The 27,879-nt window shown below is 41.0% G+C and overlaps 1 long non-coding RNA gene across 2 annotated transcripts in view; it reads right to left on the reverse strand.

Moving 5' to 3' along the window:
* Positions 1 to 27,879, reverse strand: part of LOC139474497 (uncharacterized) — a 187,731-nt gene extending 159,852 nt beyond the window's left edge. For both annotated transcript variants that reach the window (XR_011653984.1, XR_011653985.1), the window contains exon 1: positions 27,406 to 27,879. This is a non-coding gene — a long non-coding RNA (uncharacterized lncRNA). The remainder of the gene's footprint in view (positions 1 to 27,405) is intronic.

Below are 27,879 nucleotides of genomic sequence, written 5' to 3' on the forward strand. Positions count from 1 at the left end.
TTTATTCCAACGAGGGTGGTGACGCAGAAACGTAATGTACATGAAGCATCACACATGGGCGGATTATGGCGTCTTGAAAACATAAGTTACATACATGTCGAGAATGACAGTGTGTTGTTTACAAGACGATACTTACGTTTGATGTCGTGATGTTTGTTTCGTTGCAACACCTTGACACGTCATTTGTGTTGACAGCCCGTCATAAGATACATCTGTCATGCTGTATGCGCAGTAATGACAATAAAAAACAATTTTATGACGTAAGACACTTCAAAGAAAGTTTTTTTCAGAATTAAGGAAATATTAGAAAAAATTCAGCAGAATTACAGCCCAATCCGAAATAGTTCTTAAACGAAATATTCTTCTCATTCTAATTTCCAAATAATTTTCAGAGGATGAACTCCTGAAGAATAACGAATTGCAGATACTATCATTACACCACCAAATTTTCATATGGAACGCCTGGAGATTGTGCAATTGTATACAAAATGACTATAATCACATAATCACCCTTCAGGCAAAATGGATTATCTCTTAAAATCATAGAACATTGAGAGCAAAATTTGAAAACAAGATCTCATAAATCAAACCCCCAAGAATATCGCTGAATGAGCTTCGCATGACGTTATTGCATTTTAATGATGATGGGGACTAGGACATGTCATTGTATGGTGTTAGCCGCATTGAAAATCAGGCATGAAACATGTTCTACTAACAAGACAATTGCCTATAAATTTTGATTCGGGTTGTTATTGACATTATTAGACGTTGAGTTATTAGCGTGAGTCATATCTTGAAAAGTCATTTTTATAAAATTTACATCGATGTTAATATCAATTTATAACGATGAATCTGCATCGCTACACTTTACAGTTATACATAGATCATTTTACATTATAAAAATCATATTTAAATATTGCTATTACTGAAACTAAATTTTTTTAACATTTTTAATTAATTTGTTAATCAGCTAATTACTCAGAGTTATTGACGCGTATTTACATGGCGTGGCTTGGCGCTTAAATGCACAGAGCTGTATCTAAATCTGAAATGTACTTCTATACACCAGCAATTAACACGTTGTGGAAAGACACACACCGATCAATACCATTTGTTATAGCATGCTGACCTCGGCCGACACAAACAAAGACTGTTTACATCTGTTGCAGAATGTCAGTGATAAATCATGACGACAGTTAGCAGCAGGGAGGCTTCTGAAATAGGCGGTTCAACTCTTTTGCACCGGATAACGTTGCTATACTTGGTGTTTGAATATGAAGGCAGTGAGGTATAATTGCTTATCAGTTTCAGTTTTTAACCATAACCCATGGTGTATGTACTGACGGCGGTTGGACAAGCATGAGCGACATACGTAATCATTTATGCAATGAAGACATATTGGTTTGTTTGTTTGTTTTTTAACGCCGCCCTCAGTAATATCCCAGCCATATCATGGCGGTTTGTAAATAATCGAATCTGGATCAAATGATCCAGTGGTTGATATTGTGAACAACGATCCATGCCATCGGGGTATGATGACACGCTCTTCAGCCAGGCACCACCCTGTACTCCCGATCCAGCTGGTCGCATCTTAAGATCAACATGCTTGCCTGGGACCTTAAGATCCCGTTTTGGGAAGGTGGGAATGTGGTTAAAATCGTCACCCTGAAAACCCTGGTTCGATTCCACTTGGTTAAAATGGGTGGAACCAATAGTTAGTGTCCCCTGCTGTGATATGGTAGGAGTGTTGCTGTATATTCTTGTACTCATGTTTTTCATCTCAGCGTATCCCAACTGCGTGGATCGATGCTCATGATGTCAATCACTGGATTTTCTGATCCAGACTCGATTATTCACAGACCGCTGTCATACAGCTGGAAATATTGCTTAGTTCGGCGTTAAGCAACAAACAAACAAACAATCATATGGTTCGTATCATCAGCGGAACATCAACGGTATGTATGTAGGTGTTGGTATCAGATTGACAAAGGCGGATGCGAAAGTAGATCCTTGATGATACGGACTCTTTTATGTAATAAACAACCGGGCAAAAGAAAGTATACATCCATTTTTGATTGTGGCTAAAACTGAACCAAACACAATAATGGTTATTCGATGGTGATATGTTAGGTTGGGTATCATACTTGTGTTTTGGATCTAAAGTTTGCAGTGTTTAGGCAACTGTTTTCGGCCCAGTAACGCTTTGATTTTTTGGTCAAATCCAGTTTTCAAGTGTATCCTTTCTTTTGTCCGCAGTTTATGATCTTTCAGCTATATGACAGAATCGGCTGTATAACAAATTGAAAAGTGCATTGCAACATGAGTTCGTTTTGGAAACATGTGAGCGATATTATTTGTACCGTTACAGATACATGATATATATGGATATACTATGTCAGTCGTGTTAAATGTTCATGTACACAAAATGATCGTCTTCACTCTTTGCAGTCGTTTTGGGAATCAAACCCAGGCCTTCAGCGGACCGAGCGAATGTTCTTACCACTAAAACAAACTCGGTTGTGTTTGTTTCCAACTAGTTGTGGAATTGAATACACGAGGATATCGCATCAGTTACAAATAAAAACACACACGCACAAACAAACGCTCACAGACACACGCACAAACACACACACACAATGTAAATAAGTGTACATCGATAGTGCAACTAGAGTGGTGTACATTCCAGACCTGCATCACTTCGGGCTTTCCTCGCACACGAAGCTGACACGCCGTTATGCTGCATCTACATCTCTTCGTTTAAGGAAGAAAAAAATATATTTATACCTGCTATAATTGAGTATATATATTCTCAAAAGAAGTAAAGGACCACTCGATTCTTTCTGTGGTCTCAATCTGTAATAATAACATGGAAGACTCGAGTGGCCCTTAACTTCTTAAGCACATTACAAAACATATTATCATTTCATTGTTTAGTAAACTGGGCGGCAAAAGAAAGTATGATCCCATGATCCCCCCAAAAATAACAAGAAGAGGTTTTGTTGTGAATTATATTATAATCTATGGAGGGGTAACAAATGATTGATCAACCACAGTTTGAATGAAATTGTGCAATCACAGGTAATGTAAGCTCAAGGTAAACAATGGTGGGGTAAGAAATTTCATTTTCAAAAGTTGTCTGAAATGTCACCAAAAAATTGTCAGACACACTACAAGTTCATTGTCGACACAGTTACCTTCAATAGCGTGTATGGCCTCCAGCTGCCTCAATGCATGCTGTGATACGCCGCCTCATCGATGACGTCAGTCTTCTGATGACGTGGACCGGAATCCGTTGCTACTCGTCTCTCAGGGCCTGCTGCAATTCTTGTCTGTTGACATGAGGCTGATGGCGTGCTCTAATCTGTCTGTCAAGATGGTCCCACACAAGTTTAATAGAATTCATATCGGGTGAGTGGGCAGGCCAGGGCAAAACGTCAACGTTCTGCTGGTTTAGAAAGTTCCGAGTCAGTCTTGCAGTATGGGGCCTGGCATTGTCATGTTGAAACAATGTCCCTTGCTGTTGGTTTTGTAAGAACGGAAGCACAACTGGCTGCAACACTTGGTCTCTGTACTGCATAGCGTTCAGGTTTCCATGTATAATCACCAAATCAGTCTTCTGATCTCCACAAATACCGCCCCACAACATGACACCTCCCCCGCCGAATGGATGGACCTCTCGAATACACACCGGAGCCAAACATTCCCCTCTGCGTCAATAAACACGTTCTCATTTCGAAACAAGTTAAACCGACTTTCATCAGTAAACAGCACTCGACGCCAATTTCACACTTGCCAGGGTCGAAACTGCCTCGCCCATCGCAGCCTCAGGCGTCGATGTTGAGCAGTCAGTACCATTCCTCGGAAAGGACGATACGCTCGGATTCCAGCAGCACGAAGTCGTTGTAGTTGGGTAATGGGATGTCCGTCCAAACGCTGTTGCTGCCGTCGCCGTCTCCGTTACGAATCTGTTTCGCAGGTGAATGTGCCACATCTGACCGTCTTCCAGTGGTGTTGTCACTCGGGGTCGTCCGGTTATAGGCCTGCCCTGTGTCCCCCCTGTCTGCCTGTACCGTTGAATCAGCCTGGCTACTGTCAATGGTGTACAACCAAACCTTCTGGCAATTTGGACCTGTGTTGCCCCCATTTCGGCCATACCGATAGCTCTCTCTCTCTCTCTCTCTGCTCCTGTGACAGTCGTGGCATTTCTTTTGTGTGCTTTCATCACGTGTGGTTATACCCTGCAGACGAACGCATTTATACAGCTAACATGCACGTGCAGTTTATGCCATAGGCGGTAAACCTGTTTCACCATTTTTTTGTCACCGCACGAGCGCCGTCAAAGGTGGCGCGTTCGGGTTAGATGTTTTTTGGTACCTGTTCCTGGGCAGTCATATTCCCAATACCCACTTTACACTAGTTATCGCTGTTTTAGGAAAGTTACAAATTGCCAATTGCCTATACTTTCTTTTGCCGCTTAGTTTACTGTATAAATTCATCGTAACAAAGCGAGTAAACCAAATACCCAGGCCTAAACCCATGAAAACATTGCGCAGCGTCTGTCGTATTCAAGGTACAGCGTTTCCGCTGTTGAATGAAAGGTTACCATGACGTGTTCCGTCGCCATTGGTTCGCCATCGATTATAAAACACAAAGTACACAAGGTGTGTGGGAAGGGAGGAAGGGTGTGTCTTGAATATCACCAATCTGGTCCGGGAATAAATGGTAAAATGGCATAAGCACCATTTTAGGACAAAATTATAAATTGCAAATCGGAAATTCTGGAACACATCTTTCGCGTTCAGAATGGTTTATTTTTATATTATTTTATTTTCTTAAATTATGGAAATCGTTTTGTTTGAACGAACAGTCTCAATTTGGAAATAGTACGGTTGGTCATTTTCATATTAAGAAAAAATCTCTTTCACATTTTATATAATGGTTCTTTGGGAAATGTGAATTTTGTTGTAATTGGTTGATGGCGTAATTGGATAACGAACGTTTCGATGAGAGTACAGTGATTAACACTGTAACTGAACACTGTTCCAAAACGCTCTATGTGTGAAATATATTACTGTCCTTTATGATATAAAATTTCATCATGTCATTTTCCAGTGATTGCGTATTATATTAAGACATGAACATTTCAATTTCATTTAACAAAATGCAGCAGGTGATGTTATAGCAAAGTAGCAATTAGGAGTACCTGCTTAGTAGAGCAGAACTACCATAACATCTTTGATAGTAACATAAGACTGTTAGGAAAAGTCCAACAGGCTATCGTAACTGCTTTGTTGTTTAAACGATTTCATCATCTAATTAAATTTTCTTTCAGTCTATCACAACGGTTTAAATCCAGGCCATTTTAATTTGTAGTCGATGAACACCAAGACTAGCAAAGGCGGTGTTTAAGGCATGGGTTCCTAAGACGGGCTTTTGTAAGAGGGCACATGGCACTGGCGGAAGGCGGGGCAAAATGACTGGGGGAAGGAGGCCTCCCTGTCTAAGTACCCTATCATTTTCTCAAACGTTTTATCCTTTTCAAAAGCTGATATGATTTCAGCCTATTTTAGCAGTAAGTGGTCCTATTCAATACAACGTCTCTGAAACGTTCTGTAATGGCCTAAACGGTGTTGCCGGCTTCTTAACAATGCGCACGCTGCTAAATATCGGATTTTAGACAAAATGAGCCGAAAGCAGATACGTGTTGGGAGAAACGACGTTAGCCGGGTTTCTTCTGAGGGTGTCAGTTGCAGACCTAAGACCCGCAGATGGCACGCCTGCGGGTAAAGATCGGGGGATCAACGAAGTGACGAGACAAGGTTCTGTTATACCACTGTCCCCAAAGACTTTCCATTTCGTATCCACACCCGTCTATGTCACCTAACCGCGAGCCAACCGCATCCGCTACTAGTTCGATTGGAAGATCCGGAATTTGGTTACGCTGCTTCGTAACTGAATACGCATGCGCCTCTCGAACAAGATGAATGTGTCAGCCGGCTTGGAGCCAAGGCACGGGAGTTAAGTTTGAACACTTAAAGACTTAAATTCTTAAGTGCATAGCTCATACACGTCGGCTTACCATGCATTATGTGATATGGGTTTCAATAGTGATTGTGTTGCTTAGTTCTTCGATGGAGGTCAACTTACATAATTTGCATATTTTCTTTTATAGCATTAGGTCATAGAGTTCTTCCGCATTTACCTGTGGAATGCTTTAAGACGTTTCCATAATAATGCTATCATTGTTATCAAATGAATTCTTTGTTGACTTAAAATGTGTGTGAGATACACTGAGGTTATGACACTTGTTAATGGTAAAAAGGCGTCGTAGCTTTATAACTGTGTTCTGTTCTGTGATGCCCCATGTTAAGTCCACACCATAAGACAAACACTTAAAGTCCATCTTTAAAAGTCGAAAAAAAAATCCAAAATAATTCCGAACTCACTGCCACACAGCTCTCAAAGACAAAATCATCAAAGGTAAATATTTACACAATTGAACTCCTCCAATAAATAATATATACGTTCGAAATATTTTCGACTAAAATAAAACTAGTTAATTGCTTGTTCCTGCAGTTGTTCCTAGGCTGTGAGTGGCGTTGGTGTGTGAGTGAGATATACAACCTATTTCTGAGGCCTCCGAAGAGATATGGCTGGAATATCATTCATTCGCGGTTATTCAGTGGCGTCGTGTAGTGGAGTTCTCTCCCTTGGACGTATCAGGTTCCGATGGGTTCGATTCGAACCAATCATTGTACCCAGTAATGGTTGGGCGGGATGACTGACACCCTAGGAATATCCGGGTTCGATTTCCATCATGGGTACAATATGTAAATTACAATCGTCATCCTGACACAAAACAGATGGAGTTACAATCTCACTCGCTCAATTAAAAAAAACAAAACTTTTAATGCAGATTATTTCCCACGGTCTGAAGCCATTTTCAGAGCAGGCATCGACATTGCAACCAGTAACATGTGTGAAACTGGGACATTGGCCTTGGGGAAACAATGAACTACTTGACTGTGTGTAAATCATAACATTTCAACCCGGGTTAGAATTGATCTTCAACAACCCATTGTTCTAATAAACGGCTGATACCGGTGAAGATCCTGGTTAGAATAGATCTTCAACAACCCATGCTTGTCATAAACGGCTGCTAACGGGATCGGGTGGTCGGGCTACTTGACTTGGTTGATGCATATCATCCTATCCCAATTACTCACTGGATTGTCTGGTCCAGACTCGAATATTTACAGACCGCCGTCATATAGCTGGAATATTGCTGAGTGCGACGATAAACAACAAACAAACAAGCAAATATATTCACTCAGCAGATGTCCAAATTGTGTTTGAATGGCTCGAATCAAATGTGCCCAAATTGAAAAGGATCCCCTGGCCTAATCTCCCGTTAATTTTTCATCACACCAAAACATAGGAAGATTAACACCCATTGCGAGTTTTTGAAATATGTTCATTCCAATGTTTTATTTAAAAAAAACATTGTTCAATATGAAAACGTAATAAAGTAATCAGACGTATGGATTCTTTTCTTCTTCAGTACACTTATTGAAAACTTCTGTATACATCCATACTCTTGAAACAGATACATGACGACATAAAAAATTGGCAAATCCCGATCTTGACCGGTCCACAATCACGTCTTTTGGTCAGCATTTATTCAGAACTCGTTTTGAATGCTATAACCCAGCACGTAGCAGGTCATATCCGGTTCTACTCCGTATGAGTCCGAACGAATTAGAGTCTGCGAGCTCTGGCCACAAGACAACACGTCTAATTTACACCGTGTGGATTTTTTTGTCGTCTGTCGTCTGTCCAAGCTCTTCAGCATCACCATCAGCACCAGTGATGCCTCGGGCAGCTAGCTGATGCCCCAAAACACTGCCTTTTAACTTGTCTGTTTTGTCAATAGCATCTGCCTCAGATTACCAAAATCTGCGGCTGGTACGGGCGTGGAGACGACATGAGTGATTGGCCCACCGACATGAAAATCCATTGCGAGGCACTCTAGTGAGCTGGGCATCAGAAGGCTAACTTTCGAGAACAATTTAGGGTTCGGTTAACATGACAGTGTTAACAAAGAGGCACTGACCACAACACATCACGCACTGACCTGCGAAATACGTCTTTCAAGTCTCTTGGAAATAAATTGCTGGGGAATCAATTGAGTAAACATGTTTAAAACGCTTAAAAGAGCGTTTGTAATCCATTGTGCAATGTTGCGATGTCATCGACCTATTTGGAACAAGCAGTATGATATCATGTATTATCGTATCGAATGGGATTGATTCAAAATTTGTATTGTATCATACACGTATACTAAACTCAAATAAACACTTCAATGTGGGGGATAACGTCTGTGCATTAACTGGTATTGATGAGTATCCGTGGCGCATCCGGATGACCAACTGGATAACCTCCGGATATAATTTTCGAGAAAGCAACCCTTTAGCAGTCACTTTATTAATTGGGATATTATAATATATATACGTTATACATAATATTGTATACACGTCATGTCTATGGCCTTTCATAAACATTTGAATTTTAACCTTAAAACACCAATAAAAGGTTATTGGTTACGTGAAGTACGTCAGTATCCCCATCCACGAGAGCAGATGTGTGCTGCGTGTGCATTACGTGCGCAATACTTAACTTAAGTAAACCAACACAACCAACTCTTAATTTGAATAATGTGGTGGTGTTCTATGTTGAAACCAAATTTTATTGCGTTACACAAATAAATTACATTAAATATCTAGAATAAATATCATACAATTCGTGAAAAGTTAAATATGTTCTGCAATCAAGACACACCCATGGAGAGGGCCGACGAACCGTACAATGTAAAGCGTACAGTATAACCTCACTACCTTCAGTGGTATTATTGTCGTCAACCCGGAAGTCATTTCCAAGACATCATTTAGTGAAACTCCGAACGTCTGGACTACCAAAGCCCACCATGAATAATATCGAAATGATGAAATAAACGGTTACTGAATCGTTAATCTGTAAAGAGGCATGCGTCATAAGCTCAATTCACTTCATAAATCGAAAAGATTAAGCTTCGCCAATTATATTTCCAACAGTAGAAATAACATTATTATTCATGCAAATAAGTCATTGTGGTAATGACAATAATATTTTAAACCCCTCGTAAAGGGGAGTTTGTTGCATCCGGACAGACGGTGCTGATGTTACGTGCGCATGCATTAAACGCATACCGTCTTACCGTAAGCGTTGATGATTGCTGTTTACGTTTGCCCATGACCCCAATTTGAAAGTGCCTCCAAGAAGGCTGTGTGTCGTAATAGGGACTAAATTGGATCAGGACTCGTAGCATGTAGCCTCTTTTACGATCCGAATATAGTACAAACATCACGCGTATGTCCCCAAAGGCAGCGCCAATCTCTTGCACTGTCGGTATAAAAGATAAGTCACATAGAAAGAAAATTTAACAATTACTTAATGTAATTGCGGGAACTATAAGAAGTCGAGGACTGTTTATATCCTTGACAACAAGAGGTCCCAATGTCCCAGGCCAATCATGGCTAATAGACAAAGCAACATCAAACACCATCAAGAATAAATTTAGCCAATGAATACAAAGATTGAAATTACTTTGGACCAATGAGGTTGAAGGACACAAGAACATCAAGAGACTCGAGTGCATTTCCAGCCAATAAAATCAAAGGCTCCAGATCCCTAGCCAATCAGAAGTAATTGATTTCAGACGTTAAATGAGATCGATGGATGTCTGGCCGTCAATCTTTAATCATGATAAGTAAGCTGTCATTGTCTATTTCAGTGATAGGTACAAATGAAGACATGTGCTGGATACTATAGATTGCCCATGGCAGAATTGTCAAGGTGATCAGTGATGGGGGAATGACATAATTATTACAAGCCTCACGGCATGTTGGAGAGCTGACAGATGATCTGGTTGTGCCAGGGATGCTATAGACAGGTGTTAATTTCACGAGCTGTATATGTGATTGTAATTGATTCACTAAACTTCTTATGAACGTCGACACGTGATGTATCATCTTTCAACAGTATCAGATTATCGCGTCGTGATGGAATCGTCGACAGATTATAGATCAGTAATGATCAGCATCCCACGGTTTTGGAGAGGTGATACAGCACTTACCATGTAGTCATTCAAAATGCTGAAAATAATTTGATTTAGAAAACGGATGACTTCAATGTGAATCGAATTTTTTTGACGCGATGTATTAGTATTAAAGAGGATTTTTGATAAAATGTTCTTCTTGGTCTGTAAATGGAAGGATGACGAAGGTTCTTCTAACATTTTGGAATGCATTCAAGGCAGTTGCAGTTTTATAGCCACAAACCATCAGAGAAATTTAACGGGCTTTAGTTTTAACAAAAATCTGTAAACTCGGCATCGTGTCACTGATTGTCTGGTCAAGACGACATTGTTTTCAGGCCGACGTCGTATGCAGTATTGCTGTGCGGCGTCAGGCTAAAAACACGTACTTGATTTTGAAAATTGTCTGAATTGTGGGTGTTACCGGTGGAGCAGGACTAACGAACTTAAACGTTTCGGGAACACCTGGTGTCCTCAGTGATCCTCTCATATAATTTTCACCACTATTTTGCCTTTTATGCCAAATGGAATCTGTTTCGACAGATAATCGAGACAGGTTATTATCTGGTGTTGAGAATATATATTATAAACTAAAATTAAGGAAGCTCGGTTATCCCAAAACTCGGTTAACTCAAACTTTACAATGGTAGCAACACCAGAGATGTCATATCACTTGAAATATTTCACAATCTCGATTATCGCAAACATTCCGCTGTACTTCACAATAACTAAAGTACAATACATCCACGGTCAATATGTAAACATCCATTAACCTTTAATGGGATTTGGGAGACTGTTATTTTTCAATACACTTAAAAAAACAATCCTGATCGTGCAAAAGATACGATGAAGTCAAGCACTCGATGGCCTGTCAAGGAAATTAGTAAGCCTCGGGGAGATAAATCAACAATGATGTATCCAAATTCCGATCTAAAGGTAACTGTCATTATCATTGCTCCGCAGTTTTGTCTTTCCCAGAAGAAACGTAAGAAAATGTTCCTGTAGTTTGTGTCAAATCATATCGAAGGTAACGTATATACCCACCAACTGTATGTATCGTAATTACACTCGCAAACAAAGATTGAATGGCGGAACAGGATTGAGGTTTTGGCTGGAACATTGAACTCTTCAGTTTAACGAAGTGTGACTCCCATGTGTTTCATTTAACATATGGAATGGGTAAGTAAATTTTGTTTGACCATCAATGACTTTGGTGTCAAACAACATTCACTCACTTATACCACAGCAATAATCCATCCATGTCACTTTGACCTGTTAGTAATCGAACCAAATATTAGAACAGGGTCTTTACCCATCGGTATATGCTGGCATACAACCATCACTTGCAACCTTTCAATCCTCATTAGTCGACGTTTGCGTCCCGTAGATGCGTCAGGATGTTATGATTGCGGGTTCGAATCCTCGATCCGCCCTGGTTTGGTTTGCCAGCGCAATATCTGTGTTTGCAGCTTTTATAATAGAAGTAAACGTCTAAGGCCTGAATCACTGTGGCTCCCCTCCAACATTAAGCTGACACGACTTGATATAACTGAAATACTGTTCAAAGCGGCGTTAAACCAAACTCACTCTCTCATCAATAGTTTATTAAGGATGAATTCCGCAAAACTTTTCTGCTCGGTAGTCAACCCTGTGTTATTGTGTTCTAGATATGACAAATCGAGAGTATTCTCAGCTTAAACGAGGTTACGGGTGGTCCAGTTGTCTGAGGAGCCGCACTTCGCTGTGCAGAGTTGCGTCCCTTGGGAACGCTTGTGGGTTCGAATCCCGGTTCTCCCCGATTATGTTTCTAGGTTTGTCAGCACCATAACCGTGCTCGTGGGTTTCACCAAAGTGGTAAACGTCTTAGACCTGCATTACTTCGGGTTTTCCTCCCACATTAAGCTCAAACGCCGTGAATACTGTTAAAGGCGGCGTTGAACACAACTCACTCACTCTCATCTGAAACAATTGTCAAGGTTTTACTCCTCTCTTAAAAATATACAGTGGGAATCTTACCAAATGTATTTTGCGCGGGCTTATTTGATTGTACTCCCGTGTCCATAAATATATATGTAATAATATAAAATTTAAAAACAAAAACAAGATCTCGAAGTAGTGTAGTCTCAGGCACTTTATCACATGTCAAAGCGAACGTCCTTAGTCTCATTTGCTGCACAGATATATACAGATTGAATGCATAACATCTAACAATATCAGAACTTTTATCACAAGTACCACTATGGCGAATTATTCTCAAGTGTGTGTACATGCAATATTGAGGTATACTTTACATGCACATTGCATGACTGTGTTTGGAGCTTTAGTACACCACTACAAATAAATATGATATGGAGATTGATGACTATTTCATAATCTCCACGTATTCAACACCGATCAATCATTCATGAGACATATTCAAGGTCAATGCATTATACTAACATCCACAAGCTTAACGCTCACAAACGGCCTGTAGGGGGGTGTCCATTCACCATTGCAGGGATCATGATAAGCCAGGGCAGAGCAAACACGAAATTGGAAGTGGACACGTCTTCAAACACATAGGTAAGATAAAAGCTCTTGAAAATACTTCAACGGCTCTCCAAACCCACCAAGCTAAATTCGTTTCAAGCGCCCAACAAACACGGTAAAATTGAAAGAAAATATGGAATATGGGTCCAAATGGCTTCAAAGATGAGCCATCCGTTTACTTGATTCCCTAAAAATACTCCTCCACATCAGTCTGTCTGGTATTTGTCACAAATCTGAATGGTTGGGTATGGACTACTGCAAGGAGAGGGTCTATCTCCTTTGTTATTTGTCTGTCATAATACGGGCAGGGTCACCGGATTAACCTCATACGTGGCACATCCCACTGAACTAAAATGTTCTACGTCAAATGTGCTAGTTCCAAGTATCCTTCTCTTTGTTCTTAAGATTTTTGTGTGACGCGCATTCTGTTATCATGCCTTACAAACTAAAAGATGTGACATTTACTACATTGTTATTAATCTAGTCAAAATATGGGCTAGGCAGGCTCTGTTTCGTCGATAAAAACCTGCCGGTTATGTTTTCTCCGTCGCTCACAGACCAGCGTCTAGACGGGAACATGTCAAGAAATGATGAGTTTTTGACAGGTAGCAGCGCCCCAACGTGCACATAAATTCAAATTCCTGCATGACCAAACCCAAATCTAGTATCAAAGATAGGCCGTCATACCCCCCCCCCCCCCAAATATTGTACAACGTATAGTTTATTATCGAACATTTTCTTATAAATTAGAGCCGTTCTTCACCTCAAGGTATTTTCACCACTCACCACATCTAACAGCATACAAATAGGGATTAATTTGTGAATAATTCATGAAGTATAAATGTTTCTGATAAATGATAAAATTCCACAACAAATTGTTCAATTGGTGAGATAGTATCAGTGTTTATATCAATTCAGCCCTAATACCGTAGCTTTAATTGATATGCAATCACATTTGGTTGCAACACTAGCAATGCAGCGTTGAATTTGTACATGCATATCATCTATCTTGAAGTAATACATTAACAAGCTTAAATGGCATTGAGATACTACCAAAGTATCTGAATTTGTTTGATAAATTCAAAACCATGGGGAAAAATACTTGTTATGACATAGATTAATGATTTCTAGTTGTCCAGTATTATAAGCTAATGTTAAAATAATTAAAAGCCGATTACAACTATTTAACACATTAACATCAGGTAGTTTCAGATGAAATATCCATGTGATCGACAAATGTGTATGAGCTTTGAACACGAGGGCCTATACAACGAAATCTCGTTATTCCGGACAGAACCGTCAATATGATATTGCCCGGACGGAAACATATTCCGGGCTAAAGAATCGTGTGTACGGGTAGGATAGTCTCCATGTGTATATATGAATAGACGTTCTAAAGTGTTCAGTAGGCCAGGTTTCCGGAATAACGGGGTCCGAAAAAACTGTAAACTGGAATGTTTGAATGAGGTCGAGTCAGTACTATACAAAACACAACATGCAAAAACATTTGTTTTATTGGTAACATATTTTATAGAAGGATCCATATGGTAAAGCTAATAAATAATAATAACGTCGCGTCCAAGACTATTGCACGAACGTGCGTGCGTGCGTGCGTACGTGCGTGCGTGCGTGTGCGTGCGTGTGTGTGAATGAATACCGGACTCAGACAAAGTATACTGACTCAGCCGATCAGTCCTTGTTTTAGCCCCATTAATGCCGAGTGCAAGGCAGGGTAACAACAAGTACAACCTTATAACGTCTTCTGGTAACACGTGGCCGGGAATCGAAACCCCCGATATTCCGGGAATAATAACATATTTTTAACAAACATGTTTTTATTGAAAACAAAAGTGATGAGACAGGGACACTTACGCTTGGCACACATTGATCTTAAGCTTAGGGATACCAGGATCTGCTTTATATAAGGCGAGGAAATTTGAAAGATATTTTGTTATTGAAATAAACATGACTGACAGGCAGGATGCCCAATGAATAAAAATCCTTATTTCAATTTTAGTGTTATAGCTGCATGACGTTAATTCCTGTATGTATAAAGTTCCCCTATTGGCGTGACGTATAGCCATAGCCGGGGTTATTAAACTCCCTTGTCACCCCACCCTCACGAGGTAGGGACCATGACACGTTACACGCTTATAACAATACACACAGTACCTTGGCTCCAGGGGGACAACCATGTCTGTGAACTTAAGGTGTTATGTGGGGGATGGGGAATAGATTCAACAGATCATCCTTAAGAGTCAGCCACTTGTGTTGATTCTTTTACTGAAATATAACCATCAGCAAATGAAATGCAATCCAGGATTAAGCGCGGAAAACCTTACTTTATACTTGAGACATAGCAATGTAAGTCAGTCTACGTGATATCGACATGATATGGGTGATTGTCTGTTACATCCTCTATGTATCACATTCCACAAATCCCCAAACGTCCTTGTACAATGTAACATAGTAATTAAATACGCCCATGGTATAAACAATTTTAAATAACAGACACGACCTACAGTCTTACATTTATGGCGACGGTATGTAACACTTTATCATCCACAACTGGTCTTCACAGAAGACATCGGGATTTCTCCTATCGCGGCAATGAAACTGCATCACAACGCTTTGCAGACCATTGTGACGTCAACGGTTTCCACGACGTCGCGATCAAATGACATCACTTGTCTTTCTACTACTGAAGCTGGTTATACACTAAGACACTAAGACACAAACTTCAACTATTAAAGAATGACGTTGGATGATAAAAATAATCTCACCAACGTGTATTTTGGTATCAAATATAATAACTCTAATATAAATATCATGTCAGATTGGTTTCCAAATTTATGAAAAAAGTCATAATGGATGTCACCAGGCTAAAATTTCAACACAAAGGTACACGCTGACCGATCAATCACGTCTCTCTCAGCGCATGGCGTAATAACGGAAAGTGCTGAAACACGGATCCGACTGGAGTTTGTTTATGTTTACCTTAGCTAATCACTAGTGTCAACACACCAGTTGGCCCATACTATCGGGTGGGGCCGTGCCCAGGAAGTATGATAAACAGATGATGTGTGATCCCTTGTCTGGTCCCACCTCTCCGCTAATCTGCCGGGACGAGTAACAGCCATAACGGTTCCTTTGACAGTTGCCCTCAACTTAGGCCATCATGTCGCGGGGGTCACAATTCTTGCGTCCATCCATCCATCCTACCGACCCAAACCCCCTTAGCCCAACTCCACCCCTATCACACCGTTGAGAGACAAGGTTGCTTGGTTTCAGACAAGGAGACATGTTCCTTCGGTATTAATTCATACATATGGACAAATATTTTAGATACAGCAAAACGAGGTCAATGCCTACTCATAACCATTGAGTCGCTGATAAAAACATACATATGTGGGTTCGAAATGTCTTGTATTTAGAATCGTTTTGGCACAGTTACAATAAGTACCAGATGCCTGAGGGGCACACTTAGAAATACTATTTGTAAATAATGATACCCTTGGACAATGTTTATGACATGAAAGGTAGGTTCGCGATAGTAAGAAATAGTAGCCTATTTCCTGCATTCCTGGTAACGTAATCCTGTGTTTCAGATCATGTTTATTCTGGTCAAACATATTTCAATGAGATTATTTAAATAAATTCTCACACAAATTGAATGTTAAAGGCTCACATACAGCTCTAGTTTATACTCACATTCACTGTAGAGACTGATTATTCTCTGGTGTTGTCGTTTTATATTTACTAATATTGCTAGTGTTTGCAGTCATCGTAACATCGTCATTCCGAACTCGTCACAAATATGGAACAGTAGCTTGAAGAACTATATTATTTAACATTGTATGTACTGCAATTTGCCAATGCGTCATCTTGTGACACCGTGAGACACCGTGTTGATGTGACAGGATTAAACGTTGTTTCCGAGATTATTGCATTGACATAGCGACGTGCATGCACGGATGTGTGTGTGTGTGTGTGTGTGTGTGTGTGTGTGTGTGTGTGTGTGTGGCTGCTTGTCCTTAACTTCTTTTGAGTAGCATAGTAACATATACTATTTGAAGCATTACAAAAAAAAGTTCTACTCATTGGTTTAGGTGAGTAGAAATGGGGTTTAACGTCGCGTAGATTACTGAACTTCTACAGCGACGTGCATTCAAGTGTGTTTGGCTGCTAGTACTAGTCCGGACTGATGCCGATTTTACAGTGCTAACCCACTGATATACCATGCCATGGTTTAACATGAATACCCGACTCAGACACAGTATACTGACTCCAGGCCGACCAGTCCTTGTTTTAGCCCCTTAATGCCGAGCGCCAGGCAGGGTAACATCAAGTACCATCTTTTAACGACTTTTGGTATCACGCCGCCGATCGAACCCCCGACATTCCGCTCTCCGAGCGGACGAAGGGGCGATCTGGTAGCCTAGGGGTTAAAGCGATCGCTCGTCACGCCGAAGACCCGGGTTCGATTCCCGACATGGGTACAATGTGAAAGCCCATTTCTGGTGTCCCCCGCCGTGATATTGCTGGAATATTGCTAAAAGCGGCGTAAAACCATACTCACTCACTCACCCGAGCGGACGCTCTACCACTAGACCAAAGAGGCGCTCACTCATTGGTTTAATAATACCCAACAGATTTAACAGAAAAGAGTGTAAAAATAATCTGAATACTCAAAGAAAACTATCAATTTCCAATGTGAATGAAAACATGTGAGTAAATTCTCAATGGCGAAAACATAATCTGGGGCCCTGACTGCGGTGTCTTTAATTTACCCATCTGAGAAAATGAATCACTGCAGTCTGACATTGAAACTTCCGTAAACATGTGATGACGATGTAGGTCACAGAACCATTAATTCATCAGAGCCTGTGATTAGATTATACGACTTACATATTCATGATATTAACATGTCACATGCATTATACATTGGTAAATAATATGTTAATGGGTTTAGAACGTATTGTTTATGTATATGTATGACATAGTTTTAAAGGTTTGTTATTTTGTTTTAGTGAAATTATGGAGATTATGACGTCATCTCACCGGAAAGGTGTCGCATCTGTGTTGATTATCAAAAACCTGGTTTGTATGACACGTGTGATATTGAAATAAACAATTAATTCGCTATTGTGAGAATGATTCCCTGTTTACGTTCTACTTAATAGACGAGCCGGGTAATTTAAACAGTTGATATACATCTGTCATATGGTCGTCCACAAATATGCTGATATTAAGAGTGAGTGAGTGAGTATGGTTATACGCCGCTTTTAGCAATATTTCAGCAAATGGCGGGGGACACCAGAAATGGGCTTCACACACTGTACCCATGTCGGGAATCGAACCCGGGTCTCCCTAATATTAAGACCACAAGGCATATGTTTATTGTCAAGTGGACACCTCCCTCCCTCCCGCCTTCTAAATAGTAATCCTCCTTTGTAGTTAATCCTTACAGAAGGCGAGTTTTGGTTTTCGACGTTTCATATCACGCTTTCTTTCGGAAGGGAGGTGGGTTAAATATTCTCTCGTCACGCCGAAGGCCGGGTTCGATTCCCCTGAAGGGTATAATTCGTGAAGCCCGTTTCTGGGGTCCCGATCCGCATTAGTATTGGAATATTGCTGAGCGACGTAAAACAACATATCACACATGATATAATCTGTTGTTGTTGTATGTATTTTAAATGTAACGCGACATAAATAAGACTGTCTGTCTGTCTGTCTGTCTGCTAACTCACTTACTCTCTCGGGAGGGAGGCCCGAAGTGATGGAGGCTGTGTTTTAACTTTGATGAGAAACGGGAAGCCTAGTGTTTAAAGCGTTCGCTGTCCCTTGAAGATCCGGGGTCGAATAGGTCTTCAGAAAACCCGTACCTGCCGTAAGAGGTGACTATGCTTCTCCTAAGAGGCGACTAACGGGATCGGGTGGTCAGGCTCGCTGACATGGTGCATGTCCTCGTCATCCAATTGCGTGAATCGATGCTCATGATGTCAATCACTGGATTGTCTGGTCCAGTCGCGATTTTTTACAGACCGCTATCATGCGGCGTTAAACAACAAACAAACAAATAAAATAAAGCGTTCGCTCGTCACGCCGAATGCACTGGTTCGATTCCAGACATGGATACAATATGTGAAGCCCATTACTAGCGTCGGGGCGTGATATTACTGAAATATTCTTAAAAGCGGCGTAAAACCATACTCACTCACTCCACTTCGATAACACCCACGAGCACGTGTGTAGTGTTCGCAGATCAATAATCATAATAGGGATTAATATGTTACCCACATATAGAAATTAGGATATAAACCCACTTTATCATCCAAAACTGGCTCCCACAGGAGGTATGGCTTGGTTGAGATCAAGTGCTATCTACATTGTAGATGTAAGTGCATCACAATGCTTTGAAGACCATGTTACCATGACGACAAAATCAAATGACATCTAATGGCTCTCCTACTAAAGCTCTTAGCAGTACTTTTTTACACTTAAGACACTGCTTATTACTGACTACCAACTGAAAAAAAGTTGGAAGAATGATGTTGGATGATAAATAAAATCTCACCCTCGTGTCTTTTGATATCAAATATATCAACACTCGTTGACACAAGTGGAAAAGCTGTTCGACTTTTATCAACTCGTGTTTATATATTTGACATCAAAAGACACTTGGGTGTGCTTCTCAAATAATCTGAATTTAGAGTCATGTTGTGATATACCTCGGAAATCACGTGCAGAAAGAATGTTTGTCGTTACATAACAAAAAAATAGAGAGCGTCTTTTTACAAAATAAAACAGCTGTTATTTAGCCGTTATTTTTCCAAAATGTGTTACCAACCGTCATTCAAAGTATTCAATAACCAACATTGTTCCCCAAATGGTTGACGTATATAGGCGATGAAAGCGACGGATAAAATTGACAGTTGTTATGATATCTCGCCTGATTGAAATAAGTGCCCGCACACATTCCGTGCAAAACATGTTGCACGTGTTAATACACCCCTGGTGACATGAACAGGTCACGTGGTGCACTCTCGGATTTCGGTTAAACGCAGCTTTTAACAGTATTCCAGTTATATCACGGCGTGTCAGCTGAATGTGGGAGGAAAGCCCAAAGTGATGCAGGTCTCAGACGTTTACCACTTCGGTGAAACCCATGAGCACGAGTATGGTGCTGACAAACCTAGAAACCTTATCGGGGCGAACAGTGATTCGAACCCACAATCAGGTTTCTGGCCTGCCCAAGGGACGCAACTCTGCACAGCGAATCGCGGCGCCTTAGGCGACTGGGCCACCCGTGATAATTTGCTTATGAGTACTTATGATTGCTTATTTGTAAACATGTTTATTATATTACTTGAAAACTGATATTCCACTGTTCTATGATTTATATCGTTATATACAACGCCTTAGACGATTTCGTACCGGGTTGCCTTTAACAACATCTGTAGACGATTTCGTACCAGGTTGCCTTCAACAACATCTGATGTAGAAAAGAAACCTTGCCGCTTCGGTATCAGAAAATAGTAACGTGATTGTGGACAAAACAGATATAAGTTTATATTATTTCTCGGTGAATTCAGGGGCATGTTATTTTGATTTGGATGGATGGATTGCAAGACTTTCCACAATCATTTTAGCGCATCGACAGTCCTAAGTCTATGTCAAAATGTTGGAGCTTTGTGGAACGGACCCTTGGGCAGTATAGGCCTCCATTACAGCAAGCTTGTCGTAAGAGCTGGCTGAAGGTGACTGATTGTTAACAGTCCTGATTTTGACAGACGTCGCATAACACCGCCTGTGACGTCATCAACAATGGATGACGTTATCTTGAACTATTTGCGACAATGCTTTGATATGACATCACGTTGCTATTGGAACACACTGAAAACGTGGCAGTTCAGCATGAAGCACTAACACAATAGGTTCAATTAGAATTACTGGTAATAATTCCACCGATATAAATCGTTATTACCGATCATATCGCTATATCCGACTTCGTGATATGCGGAGTTGTCTGTATTGTTCGAACAGATCGGAAATCCCGGGTACCTCGTCAGTGGTGAAGTTCTCAATGAGACCGGGTACCTCATTGGCGGTGAAGTTTTCATTGAGACTGGGTACCTCATCAGAGGTGAAGTTCTCATTGAGACTGGGTACCTCATCAGTGGTGAAGTTCTCATTGAGACTGGGTACCTCGTCAGTGGTGAAGTTCTCATTGAGACCAGGTACCTCATCATTGGTTCTCATTGAGGCCAGGCACCTCATGAGAGATTCTCATTGAGACCAGGTACCTCATCAGTGATGAAGTTCTCACTGAAACCGGGCACCTCATATGTGGTCAGGTTCTCATTGAGACCGGATATCTCACCAGGAGTTAGTGTCACATTGAGATCGGGCACCTCATCAGAGGTTCTCATTGAGACCGGGCACCTCATGGATGGTTAGGTTCTCATTGCGACAGGGCTCTAACATTATCCTTGGTAAAAACCGCCCATTGTTCCCATGTGAACATGTTCCTAGGATACGACCTGCGTACACGTCAAAAACAAATTAAACCACCCCAGCCATCAACAGTGAGGAATATTAACCCTAATGTCTAATATCATTTCAATTACGTCAATCCAGTACAAATATACCACGAGAAGCAAAAATATTTACCCCATTAAAATCATGTGTATGAGCAACTCTTTAGAAAAGTAAACGCTTAAAGCCTTCAAATGTACGTTGCCTATGTGAATCTAATACTTAAACTGTGAAGAATGCTATTGCCTTTTCAAACCGGTAATCCTTCGTGCATGACACAACCTGACATTAAGCCTGGCTGCGGTACAATATCACACTGGTTTAGAGCATGGATATTGTAGATGTGACAAACTCTACATAAAGCCTGCTTTACTGTCAAAATCCTGTGGCAGTACAAGCCACGTTTATTTTTTTGAAAAAAGGCATAGTATTGCACAAACGAAAGTGGATTGTTTGAAATGACCATAAAGCATAATTGTTGATGTTTGCTCCAGTGGGTCCATCCGCAGTAGATTTCACTCCAAGAGTAAAGATTAACATCGCGGATGTGTTCGTGATTTATGGTCTGAGAGGACTTCGCCTCATTGAACTTTGTCAAGGCGAATTATTAAGCAGAGTCAATTGGACAAAAAGATAGAATTCTGAAGATTTGCCACGATGGTGCTTCATTGGTGCTATACGATACTGCATGTTGACAATATTATATTCTAGACGCTAACCGCTGTTTACGCTTGGCTACGAAACAATAGGTGACGAAAATAGGTTATTAATTTCATGGGTGGCTACCGAGGGTGATATTGCTTACTCGGTGCTGGCGCAAGGAGAACAAAATACCCCCTCATTTTGCAGATAGCAAGGTATCCTTACAAGGACCTGTAGCGACTTGAACAAGCTTAAGAGATGTGCCTCATTTACTCGCCACAGCCGCACAGACGCGGTACCAGCTAAGACTGACGCGAGACATTAGAAAAACACCTCCAAAATTACACATTTTAGGCTTGACTGATTACGGCTGGCTTAAACTGGCTAACAAAGAGTGCATTCGCTATGGGAAAGATGATCGTGATTAAAACAGGCAAAAGATGTAGTTTATATGATAAAAATCGCATCTTTTTGGTCCAATTGATTTTATGTCTGTCGCGGAGCCTCTTGTTAGTATACTCCCGATGACAAATTTTAATTACGTAAGGTGAATTTGCGACAGCGCATGCTACTAGGACGACCTAATTTTGCATTAGTATCGTGTTGTGGGATGTTCTGATTTCGATCCTTAAAATGTTTTTATCTGAGAGAATTTATAAAAGACAATTAAAATAAAATAAAAAGTGGTTAAGTTAACAACCGAATTATATTTTTGGGGTGGTTATCGCTAAGATAATTAATTATGACAGGGTTAGTGAGGTAATAGTGACACCAGAGGATCTACAGGCAGATTGGTTCCATACTATCCCACCGTCATTCTTAGAACCGACTAATGAGTGAGTGAGTGAGTTGAATTTAACACCGATTTGAACGGTATTGCATTTATCTCCGTAGATCGATGCTCGTGATGTTAATCACTGGATTGTCTGGTCCTGATTGGATTATTTACAGACATATAGATGGAAGTTAAACAGTCCAATTATATGATGGCGGTCTGTAAATAATCGAGTCTGGACCAGATAATCCAGGGATTGATATCATGAGCATCGATCCACGCAATTGGGATACAATGAACCAACGAGGACAAGCATGTGCTGACAACTCTAAAATCATCAGGGCTGATCCGAGGTTCGAACCCATGGACATAGGATCCTGGTACCCATAAGGTAATGTGACTGAAGTGAGTGTGTTGGGGTCAGCGTCGCCCTGAACATTAGTCCAGTTATATCACGGCGTGTCAGCTTAATATGAGAGGAAAGTCCGAAGTGATTCAGGTCTCAGACGTTTACCCACAAGCGTGGGCATGGTGCTGACAAACCTAGAAACATAACCAGGGCGGACCGTGATTCGATCATAGGTTTCTGGCATGTCCAAGGGACGCAACTGTGTACAGTGAATTGCGGCGCTTTTGACGACTGGGCCAACCGTACCATCTAATACGACCGAAAATGACGCTATAATATAATATGTGGATAATATACGTCTACGACTTTTAATATTTATATTTACACAGAATAGTTCGCATAGATTAACCGAAAAATTACTGCACTTTAAATAAATACTCACCTGCTTACAGTGCAACCCCGTTATAACGCCTAACCGTGAATCCGCCATACTCTGGTTTCGAATGACGTTTAAAGGTAATGTAAGCATTGTTAATCAAGATTAAAGGAACTGATAATAATGATGAAGAGCATTATATAATTGATCCAGCAAACTCAACCGGACTCTGAGCGAAACTAATATGGGGTCCACTCCCATCAATTGAGTCCATCAATATTTTTTGCATGTGGAAAACAGAATAGGTCCTTGATGAGGAAGCTTTTTTGTATGAGACCGCCGAACCCCTGTTGAATTGCATGCCCAAAATATTCCCATGCTATTCACTATCTACCGTCTAATTTTCTCACGAATTTTTTTCACGGGTCCCCGAAATTGTGTCGCTGTCGTTTTTAAATGAATAGAAAAGACATGCGAAGCTGATCGCAGTCACAAACCCGAGTTCCCATTAGTTAGAAAGCTTACGCTTAATTCAAACCGACAGTTTCTTTATACAACCTCCCAACTGAATAACAGTCTCAAATATCCTTTTCTTCCCTCGCCGAACGGTAGCAACCTGGGGGTTCGTACTATTGTTGCAATGTTGCAATGATTTGGCAACATTTAGAATCCTCAGCCCACTTGGTATGTGACGGGATCTGAGGAAGGGCTGGCTTGATTTTGGTGACATCAACCCCGAGCAGTTGAGTGATATTTTACGAGGCCGTCACTCTCGCAAAGCAGGCGCCGTGACCGGCCAACGTCTCCCACTTTTATCGTTTGTGTCTTTTTTATCGCTTCGTTCTTCTTCAACGCGCTGCAATTTCCTTTGAGGAAATCTTCTCTAATCATGTGAGCTCATCTGCTACACAGAGAAGAGGTCCTGGGTCGGGACAGGACGCATCATTGTCCAAAGGAGTTGTCGGGAATCTCACTACCCTCGGGGCAGGGTTTTCCGGGCGATGATATCAAGCAAGGGAACAGCTGTCACGGTTATGAGAAGAGAACTGACGTTGCGCAAAAGACCACGTCTTCCTTGAGTGTCTCCCCTCCCGTGTGCCTCCCCCAAGAATACCTGAGCGATACACATCGGCCGTGGATAGATAAACACACTCTATACATATCGCATGTTTTCTTTGAAAAAAATCTCGCCTTTGTTGAGCATTATTGTTCATTTAGACGCCTTCGTTTCCAATTTAAGTAAGGTCGGGCGAGGTCACCTTGCTGAATACCCAGTCAGTGTATCTTAAAGCCGACCCTCACTATTCTTGTCGCTGAAAGATTCATCCCCACTATTGAGGTTCCCCGAGGGCTAAATTACATCACCATAGGACGTTCTGAGCTGTTGAGACTCAACAAAATCAAGTTAAATTGTACCAACCAAGTTATTTGTAATCCTTCCAAGTGGATCGTGTATCTTCTCAAATGCACATCCTATAATGTTATACCTCGAGTGGCGTCAATCCTTGGTCATATAGAATTAAAATAATGACTCGGCGACATCCGGGTCAGATATTTTTGGGATGACGAAACAGATTTGGCATGGTAGTAAACTGGAAGAAAACAACGCAGTTTCTATAGTTACTAGCCTACATACGTGTGTGTGTGGCTGCACTGTAAGGATTCGTAATAAATATGTCACCGTGACCTACATATTTGTTCTTTGTAGATCTGACTGTCTAACGAAACCAACACAGTACCAGTGATTCTATTATGTGGTGATGACTGAGTGAGTGAGTGATTGAGTTGGGTTTTAACGCCGCTATTAACATTATTCCAGTCATATCACGGCGTGTCAGCTTAATGTGGGAGGAAAGCCCTAAGTGATGCAGGCCTCAGACGTTTACCACTTCGGTGAACCCACGAACATGGGTATGGTGCTGACAAACCTAGAAACATAATCGGGGCGAACCAGGATTCGAACACACAATCATAGGTTTCTGGCGTGCCCAAGGGACGCAACTTTGCACAGCGAATCGCGGCGCCTGAGGCGCTTATTTGTAAACATGTATGTTATATTACTTGATAACTGTTATTCCATAGTTCTATGATTTACATCATTATTAACAACTGTGATCTTTAGTGCTCACGTTACATGTTTTAACCTAACTACATGTACGTACAGAGAAACTCGGTTAATCCGAAACGTACACCAAATTGGAAATTCCGGATTAACGAATAAATGTTACGGGGCATGTCTTGGAGAGTGGAAAGTCAGTGGTTCGATCCACATCCGTTTCACATCAAAGGAACTTTAAGGATTGTATACTTGTTGTTACCCTGCCTGGCGCTTAAGAGGATAAAACTGGTCGGCTAGGAGTCAGTATACTGTGTCTGAGTGGGGTATTCAGGTTAAACTGTGTCAAGGTATCTCAGTGGGCTAGACCTACCGGCCTATACGTCAGGCCGGACGTGCATTCAAATCGTTATATAAGCGCAATAAACTTGGCATTGTTTTATTTAAAACTGAGTATCTCCCTTTGGTAGAGGTTGTTTTTTCGTTTTGTTTTTTATATGACGGCGGTCTGTACTAATCAAGTCAACCAGACAACCCAGTGATTGATATCATGAGCATCGATCCACGCAATTAGGATACAATGACATGCATCAACCAAGTCAGCGAGCCTGACCACCCGATCCCGTTGTACGCCTCATACGACAAGCATAGTCGCCTCTTGCGGCAAGCATAGTCGCCTCATACGACAAGCATAGTCGCCTCTTGCGGCAAGAATGGGTTGCTGAACACCAATTCTAACTCGGATCGTCATCGTTCTGGCAGAGGCGATAAAGGTTCGTTCTCCCGTCTTTAACTTCTGATTTATATTTTCATTAATTAGACAACGAACCACTATACAATGCCCGTGTACAAATCGTCAGATACTGAAAAGCACCTTTGACCTAAATCATTTCTAAATTTTACAATACATGCAATCATGAGTATGTAAGTCAGCAATTACATGAAATACACACTTACGTCACACTGAGTAAAACGATTGCTTTGGGTAATTTTCGTGGAAAATGTCACGTGACCAACACTTTGCCTTGTGTGTGTTATGCATCCCAGTGAAAAGAGAAACACCTTTGATACGGTAGTTTAAAAACAGGATGTGGTTATTTTCAGTTGTCACATAAATCATATAAATGTGGTAATATTCGTGTCGCATGGAGGTATAAAACATGCACAGCATTTCGGTTTAATAACAGAAAAGAAACATAAAAATATGTCTAATTAAAATTACTGTTAAAGTGTAAACAGGCAGGTGGTGAACTACACGAGAATTCCCAAAAAACAGCACAATGCATGGATATGTGGTTTTCATCCATTTGAACTAAGCAAGAAGTCATTTAAAACTACCATATTGACTCAAAAGAAATCGCCATAAATAGATGTTGAACGCAATCACGCAGATCATATTACTGTACCGATATTGTAATTAACACTTCAAAGTAGACAGTATATTTAATTCGCTAACCACAATGCCTAAATTGGTACATCGTACTCTCAATTAACTACATCGGTTAACTGATTAAATCTGAATTTCATATCAATATAGGTATTCATTAAACAACTGTCTGTATATCAACAAACAATTTATATATCGCGGGGATGAACCTTGAGTTATTCTGGGACACTTTTCATCACTTAAAGGCACATAGCAATGTTACACTAATACTGTTTGAATGGCTCCTGGCATTTACGAGGAGACCTGTAAAGTTTAGTCTTTCTCCTGGGGGTGATATTTCATTTGCCAACGTGCGGCGCATGCGTAATGCAGCCATCTAGACCCCAGTCGAGAACGCACACAGTCGAAATGTGAGGCCGGTGGTAAATTGATTTCTGGGGCATGAGCGTACATAGTCTCGGACAATTTCACCACGGTCTTAATATAGCTAGAACAAGGCTGAACTAGCTTATTGAATAGTAACAGGTTCCACCTCGAAACCCAAATATCCAACTCCACTAGCTTGTCACAAGGGCAAAGATCTGTAAGACTACTATTGGGAAATTATGTTTAATAACTTACCTTTAAAGCAGATTGATCTGAAGGTCACGTGACACGAGAGAACCGCGGTCGCCAAAAACCATCCAACCTCATACAGCCCACACCTGCATACCGCCGGGACGAAAACCGTCGAGCAGACGATTTCCGCTTGTGGGGCGAGCGCCTGTCGTTCGAGCGCACGTGCTGTTGCCTTTTAAAGATTCTTCTTGATCGTGCATGGCCGCCATTTGCGTACCTTCATGCAGACGGTTTGTAGGTTGGACAACAATCGTGATGAAATCTGTCATTTTCAGTATACAGAGGTAGTAATTGCCCCACAAAACAACACCAGCTCTAGCTGTAATAGAACGAGCAGTCTCCGCCAGTGAGCTTCAGATTCTGTTATGCAAAGTTTGTATGAGTGGTTCTGAAAGCCTATTAGCAATTGTAATGAAGTCAACGCGGTTCTCTCGTCATGCAATTGTATTAATATTTTATACAGCACAAACTGATCAA

The sequence above is a fragment of the Haliotis cracherodii genome, unplaced genomic scaffold (genome assembly GCF_022045235.1).
Source record: "Haliotis cracherodii isolate W230 unplaced genomic scaffold, xgHalCrac1.p SCAF_3, whole genome shotgun sequence".
Taxonomy (NCBI): Eukaryota; Metazoa; Mollusca; class Gastropoda; order Lepetellida; family Haliotidae; genus Haliotis; species Haliotis cracherodii.